General features: G+C 39.9%; 1 long non-coding RNA gene across 1 annotated transcript in view; it reads left to right on the forward strand.

The window, feature by feature from the left end:
- LOC109957618 (uncharacterized) overlaps positions 1–7580 on the forward strand; it is a 48903-nt gene extending 41323 nt beyond the window's left edge. The window contains exon 3 of the long non-coding RNA XR_002274573.1: positions 7240–7580. This is a non-coding gene — a long non-coding RNA (uncharacterized LOC109957618). The remainder of the gene's footprint in view (positions 1–7239) is intronic.
- Positions 7581–8191: the final 611 nt, after the last annotated feature.

Here is an 8191-nt window from a genome sequence, read left to right on the forward strand (position 1 = left end):
TCTTCTTTTTCACTGTCAGTGTAAGTTATGTTGACCCATTGCCTTGGCCTTGAGCCGCTTCCTTTTCCTCCTGATCTGTTAAACATCTATGCTTTTTTATTTTCAAAAATGCGCTTTTAATCAGGACATGACCTCATATATATACCCCGACTCTCCGCACACTGGTATCCTCAGGAATATTCCAAATGACCAACTTAATTTAGCAGGTATAAACTTCTTTCAAGAGTTTGCAGAGGCTTTCAGGTTTATAAAAGATATCTATATCTGCAGCCTGACATCCAACGCTGTCAGCCTCCACAGACCTGGCATGCTGTGATTGCATAACCACAATCTGAATATGGGAACGAAAACAGGAAGGAACAGACATACTGTACTGATGATAATTATCTAGCACTCTATTCCAGCACTGTAACAGCCTCTGATAATTCTGGCTATAAAATAAGGATCAGAGAAACACACTTCAAATTCAGATGTCTTTAGATTATCTTTGCAGTGACACTAATGCTAAAATATAATAGTCTCTCCCCACATAAAACAGCACTTCATTTGCATTTGCAATGATTTATAAATAATGGTTAATCTAGTGATGATGTAGTTCATAAATTAGTAAATCAATCAAATTACCAGATGATAACTGCCGTCATTTGTGTGAAACTCAACAAAGACCTCAGTTTCAAATAAAATGTAATAAATCAAAGACAGTGTTGGGGTGTGATCTTAACATCAAAGAGGAATAAGTATCTTGATCAATGGTGTCATATCAAAGTATTTAAAAATCTCTAAAAAGGAGGCTCCGTTGGTTTTTTGGCCTGGGTTATCTAATTTCTCGGAGAAGCGGTAATGAGTTTTAGTTTACTCTCTAATGCTTGATGGCAATAGCTTTCCCATCTAGCTTAGCAACCAGCCATCTGCCTGAAATAAAGTGAGCTCGTGGTGCTGCTGTGGAAGAGAATTTCTCTTTGCTTTTTTGTGAAAATGCCAGATGAGAACAAATGCAAACTACTTAAATAAGTTGTCTCCATGCTCCTGAGCTGGAAAAAAAAGCTAAACTTCACACTTTTAGACTTTGACACAGGGCAGAGTGTGTGACACATTTGCTCCTCCGGGCATCATGTTTATAGGCGTACAAAAACTGTGTCTGGTTATGATGTTGTGTCCTCCTGGGAATAGTGAAGTTGAGGTTAAGTGCTGTCAGAGGTTAGGGTTAAGGCCATGGCTGACTTGACTGACCTTGTAAATCACATAAACGAGACAGAAAGCAAGTGAATACCAATCTGTGCAGAAGGAAGTCAAACATTTTATGCCCCCTCTGGTGAGTGTAAACTTTGGTGAACAAAAGCACATCAGTGCTACAACAGCTTAGTGCACCAGATGGATGTAGGGAAGAGAACACTACTATGACTCCTACTGTGTCCCCCCACCTTCCTGCTCCTCAGTCATACTTATAAGATGCCATTAATCTCTATCCATAAAGCTACATTAGGTATCTTGAACAGAGGGTGCCTCACTGTTCAAAGTCATGATGTATGAGGTGAATTCAAAACAATCTCACTTGGACATGTGAGTTCAGTCATGTAGAAAAAAAAACAAGCCTTTCTGATGGGTCTGCACAAAGCCCTTAATAAGAAAATTTTTCAACTTTTGGCCTTATGAGATCATCACTTTGTTTCACAACAAAAATGCAATTACCGACAGAAAGTGCTTCTACCCTTTGTCACAGAACATTAGACATGTTATTAGAGATGTAGCACTCTGCAGTAGAAAAGAACAAAAGGTTTCAGATCATCCACATGATGTCATATCATTCTGTCACCAGGCTGGTTTTAACGGAGTGAGTAATCCATAAAGGGCAGAGGTAAAAATCTGACTTTTACAAAAGCACTACCAATCATCTAAAACACCATGATCAGATTCAGATATGTTAACCTTCTAAATGACACTTTCTTACCACAATTCTGCAAATAGTGTTTTTGTGTCTGTCTGGCTTTGTGGCTCAGAGCATTTTCTAATTAGTTATTAGATAAATACTAGATAGATACTTTATTGTTGTCACTGCATCAACGTGCTACAATAACAAAATTTTGTCCAGCTTTAACTCCCAGTTAGTAGCAATTGTATAGTACAAGCAGACCACACCAGATAAATAAATAAATACATTTTGGCTCAAAAATAGCTAAAATTCCTGGCCACACCCGAGCCTCAGTCTCTTGCTTTCCTCTGAGTCCCTCCATTCTCTGTGCTTCCTGATCCTCCCATAGGATCAGCCTCCTTCTCAGTGTCTCCCACGGTGGCTCCTTAGTTTCTGTGCATGTTGTCCTGGCTGACATGAATTAATGATAACAGCAGAGACCTCACAGACCAGGCTCATCCATTACATAACCCAGGCAGGTCTGCTGCAGAGCCACACAGTTTTTGACGCTTAATGGACAGTACTGTACCACACCTTCCACAGGTGACCTCTTTTGCCCTCCTTTCTCATCGCTTCTGTCTTTGTTGCTGCACACAATGGGTATACAGCCATATGGCAAGTGTCACAAGTATTTATTCCTGTCCTGTGCAGTACTGCAGTATAAAAAGAGATAACCTGATTTGATGGTAGATATTAAAGACTTCAGACATGTTTTCCTACTCCAAGTTCCTTAGAGGATAAAGAAAAACTTCCGCAGTTAGTCGCAAAGACAGGTATATACCATTCTGCTGTTATATAGAGGAAGACTCAATTTCACTACCAATTAGAGGGGTGGCAAGCTGCAATTCAGCTCTCCAGTGCCATTAGGCAGCAGAAGGCTCTTATGTGTTATCACTGATAGAAATTCATCTGCTTCAACACCCCAGGGAGGCCTGAATGTCATGAGTCCCATGTGCACCTGGATGCAGCTCATTACATATACTCTGCAAAGCCACACAGGAGATGACTCTTTTGTTAGAACACCCTTTAAAACATCTAGCAAGTTCTCAGTAATGACTACCATCCAGAGGTGAATGCAAAATCTTATTTGAGCTGCCCACATCAGTAAGATGTCTGATATTAAAATGATTGTGAAGTTTGAAAGAGTTTGCTTTATGGCAGCTAATGTTGAGGCGTTTAGAGTCACAGTAAAAAATGTTGCTTTGTTTCAAGGCTGTTAAGCACCATCAGAGTTTTCCCCATAAGAACTGTTTCTATTCATCCCACTTGTATATTCTGCAAAAGAACCTAATCAAATATTGAGTAACTCCTTGCAGAATAACAAACCTACATGCTGCCTGTCTTTGTTTTGTTGCAATCTTTCCTTGTTTGCTCTCTGCCCGACAAAGCGAGTGCACTAAGAGTGAACAAAATCAGCGCACTCCTTACATAAGCTGGACTGGATAGAACAATACACTCTACTGGCAAGGCACTCTCTTCTATCAAGAAGTATTAGTAGACATGGCATTGGTACAGTTTCCTTGGGAACCTTCAGGCAACTTTGTGCTGTGTGCCAAGAGAAGAAATAATCATTATATTCTCAGAAAGTTCCGTTTTTCCTTCAGTGTTTTGACCGTTAGAGCTTTTCATCTACTGTAGGTGCCATTACATGAGCACGTACAAGCTTAATATGGTGAATTTCACAAATATTACAAGAAGCAATATTTGTGCTGCTGATCCAACTTGTCTTAGATGATTAGTTATTGTTTAATTGTTTTTCTTTGCTTTGCTTTGTTTGTAAGAATGCATATTTCTTACTTCCTTCTCACTTTTGCTTCTGTCTTCTTGACAGTCTTATTGTTCCCCATTTGATTTCATCTCCCTCTCTGTCTCTGCCCCTTTAACCCTTCCCCTTATCCAGCTTCATGCCATTAAAGCTGTGAAGAGCCTGTGATAGGCCATTAACAATAGATTAGTTGTAACAGTTCCATTTCCTCTTTCCTCGTGTGTAGTTATCATACAACCAAATGCTCCAAATCTAATTATATTCTACTTGGGTCATTATCTGAGGACAAAGAGCTGGGTTAAGTCAACTGAATTTGATTTACACAGTGCAAAAGGAGAGTACCAGTTTTAACTTAACTATAACTAAATTCACTGTATAATATCATTATACAGTGAATAGTGTAATATCCAGTATTGTTACAGTAGTTACAATACCTAAACAGAGTGTAGTGCCAAGGTGTATTAACCTATATTGACGTAACACGCACACACACACGTGCTAATGCCAAAAATTGACTTAATCACCTCTGTAGAATAAGCGTGAAAGAACTCTGGCTGTAATGGAAGTGACATAAATAGTTCTCAGCAGTTTTCCTGCAGGCAGCAGCACCTGCAGGTCTGAACTGTTGCTCGGCTTTACAGTGGGAACTCCTCCAGATTTACATAATGCACCAGAAATATATTTTGTTTGTCAATATGTTGGCACACTATGTAAGTGGTGCTCATATGACATGAAATTAGTGTTCTCACTACACACACATACACAAACACTCTAATATACATAGCCTCACACTTTGGCCACCATTAGTTTTGCTGTTTTAGCAAATTTAATTTTACTAATTTAGTCTCTTTATTAATATATAACCAAAATGCACAAGAAATATGTACAATAACATTTTTTCAGAAGAAGAAATGGCTTCTACAGTCCAAAGTCAGCATTTAGTGTGATCACCCTTTGCACTTAGCACAGCTTGAATTCTTTTGGGGAGACTGTCTTGAAGTCTTGAAACCACAACAGACCCTTCACCATGTGTCACTGAAGGCTGCAGGCTCTCATTCTTCCATCTCTCTCCAACTCATCCATCCATCCATTATCTATACCACTGGAGCCAATACCAGCTGACATTGGGCAAGAGACAGGGTCCACCCTGGACAGGTCACCAGTCTGTCACAGTGCTGATGTAGACAAAGAACTACACACACTCACACTCACTCCTATGGGCAATTTAGTCACCAATAGTAAACAGTAAAAGAAAGTTATCTGGCTTTATTTATTTAATAACTCCTGATTTGTGAAATAAATATTTGTATGAGTCCCAGCATGCTGGGCTCACATTATAGAGAACAACCAGTGACTGAGGCAAGGAACTCAAATGGAGGGTGAGCAGGAGCAACTAGTGAGTATGTAATCCTAAATTGCCTGTCTAAATATTTCATTTAAACAAGACCTTATCTGGGCATTCCTTAGGGAGGTGCATTTGAATGTTTGCCCAAATGCTTATTGTAGAGTTGAATCACAACTGAGCATGAAAGAGCTTAATTGAAAAGAAGAGGGTTGTTGGGAAATAGGCTGCATTGCCTCTGTCACTACTCACTGCTGGCCCTCTTGTCATTGCTGCCAATCTTGAATGGCCATAAACAGCCAATGAGATACTGTTTAGAAAGGGAGAATAGTAATATGAAACCAGGCCAGGCAAGTTGCAAGGACAGCGCCGCCATGGGTGAGTGTGAGTTGGCACCTCAGATGGCTGCCTCGGTTCTATACTGGAGACAAATTCCTTGTGTGTAAAACATACTTGGCTAATAAAAATGATTATCACTGTCAGATGTAGATTTGCAGGATTCAAGTGTGCTCTTTAGTGAACGCTCGGAGCAAACCCCAAACACAGTAAGAGGATTAAATATACTATCAAGCCTTGGAATTTCTTGAGATCCTTCAAGTAAAAGTGACAGAGGGAAGGATATCTGCAATCCAGAGGCAGAAAATAGATGGATTGATGATTTGATACTCAACGGAAAAATACTTGAACCTTGTTCTGAAAAATCAAATCCTAATCCTGTAGTGCTTTCATCCTCTGAACAGCTCTGATAGTTTCTTACCTTGAAAACCGAGTTGTTGGGTAAATTTAGCACAGCAACAAATTGGTTTCAGTAAGTCACAAAGCCACTAACTCTGCGATCAATGAGCAAAATGATCTGGGCTGTGCAGTGGTTAAATGAAAACATCCAATCGCTGCATGTGTGAATGTTTTAAGGCTAATTTCAAAGGTTGATATGAAAACATCCAATCGCTGCATGTGTTCTTATGTTTTAAGGCTAATTTCAAAGGTTGATGCTTGTCACACACACAGTTACTGAGGCCAGAAATGGAAGAACATGCTGCCTGATAAATGAGAGAAAAAGGTAGTTAAAAAGAAACTGGCCATTTTCATGTCAGCTTTTTCCTCTGCAACAGTCCGCTCATCGATTTCCTCACTAAGCAAACATTTACACTAATATTGTTCCAGACACTGCCCAGAGAACATATTGATTGCGAGGGGACAGCCAGACACTGCTGATGCATCCTCAATCACCAATAGCAAAATTAAACATGTCCTCATGATTGCTGGGTATCTTACTCTAATTTGAATTTGGAGGAGGCATGAGCATTACTGTGTTCAGCAACAGAGAGGGACACACAGATGAGAGAGGCAGATAGACTCTCTGGCCTCACATTAGCAGATAATAAGGTGAAATACTGCTGTATGCAGATAGGCTTCTGCAGTAATTCTGTGGATAACAATGAATGGTCAAAGATGGTTTAAGGCATCTAATGTTCCAATGGTGTAAAATTACTGACTAGAATTATAATACTTGAGTTTTTAGTCATTTTCACAGTTCCTCCAGAACAATCTGACATTAGTTCTCTGTTCAAGTAAAGTTGCGAGTTATAAGCATTGGCTGCACACATTCACAGTATTGTAGAAAATCACCAACAGCCAACAGACTGTCGTGATATTTTGCAGCGAATCTTTCCATACTTGAACTGTTGATGATTGGCTTCATCTGTTCTCCTTGCAGAGATGCTTGTCTGTAATTTATGCTAATTGCACAAACATTCTTGTTTTTCTTTGGGCAGTATGACATAACAGTTGTAGTTTCATTTCAAGAGCTACACTCTGTCCGGCACACTCTGTTTATGATTGTATCCATGTCACCAGACTTCTATCTCTTTTCACTCCACAGGCAATGAGATGTGAGAAAGTTGTCATATTTCTTGGTTAAACAATGATGCAGCCCTTCATACATATTCCTTGGGGAACTAAATTTATTTAACATCCTTCACATGAAATCTTAGCCATGAAGGCTCGGATTTGGCTCAATGGCCCCCATGTTCACTGCATCCCTTAATATTAAGCTATCTTAAATGCTGTGCACTTTTGATGCTGACATGTTTTGTGTAATTTGAGGTTAGAGTGTATTCATTAGGATGAACCATTCCAAACATAAGTCACATGATGTACAGTACATACTGCATAGTGTAAAATTGCATCGTCTTTGTAACAAAGACATCCCTTATTCTCCAGCCACATTATATCAAGATTGAGAAAAGAAATGTTAGAAGTCACCCGCAGTCTCCATGACAGCGAGAGCCGGAGGTGGGCGTTGAACAATTCAGAAGGGACCAGCCCACGCACTGTGACCCTGATCAGTGGAACCACTGGAACTAAGCTATTTGGCTCCATTGCCCTGGACTGCAAGCCAAGCTCTGGGATGCCAGCTTCTTTGCTCAAGGCTACAGCCTTTCCCAAAGGTGTATTACAGTAAGTCTTGGGATGCTTTATTAAAGAATACAGTCTACACACATTTATAGCCTCTTGCATGGTATTTGGTCTGGAATACAGAAGCCAGTGGGCAGATTGTGTGGGACTGGATCTACATAGTGTACTAAGATTTGTGTGTGTAAGCATGATGTGGTTGAAATTGCTCAACAGATAAAATATGAATTTGTTTATAAAGTAGGTCATGAAACAAGACAAGATTTGACAGGCTTGGGGATGCTTTTACTGCACACATTCACTATACTGTATGTCATTCACTATACTGTATTATTTATCTTTGCATCTGTCTGTCTTTTTTATGTTGCACTTTTCAAACACTGATTTTGGAGCTTGCCACAACAAAATGGTTAAAACACAGTATGAGTGTTGTAAAGTACATACAGTAGCCTATACTGGGTCTTTGTAAACATCTCTCACTATATTTATATATTATCTAAATATTAGATATTACTGCACACTGCAGGTGTCACTGTGGTTATGAGGCACAGTCGTCTACTGTACCTAGTCTTGGTTGAGAACATGATGGAGTATGCTGGACAGATTGCTTGGTGAGAAGGCCATTGTACCAAAGTGGGGTGGTCGACAGGGATGCGTTTTGCCCCCCCTGTTGAGGCGCAGCAGGGGGGTATGTAAAGGTGAAGTTCTGGGTCTCAGGGCCCACAATACAGATCCCCTGGGGAGAGTAATCACCATGTGG

Source organism: Monopterus albus, unplaced genomic scaffold (genome assembly GCF_001952655.1).
Source record: "Monopterus albus unplaced genomic scaffold, M_albus_1.0 scaffold2.1, whole genome shotgun sequence".
Lineage (NCBI taxonomy): Eukaryota > Metazoa > Chordata > Actinopteri > Synbranchiformes > Synbranchidae > Monopterus > Monopterus albus.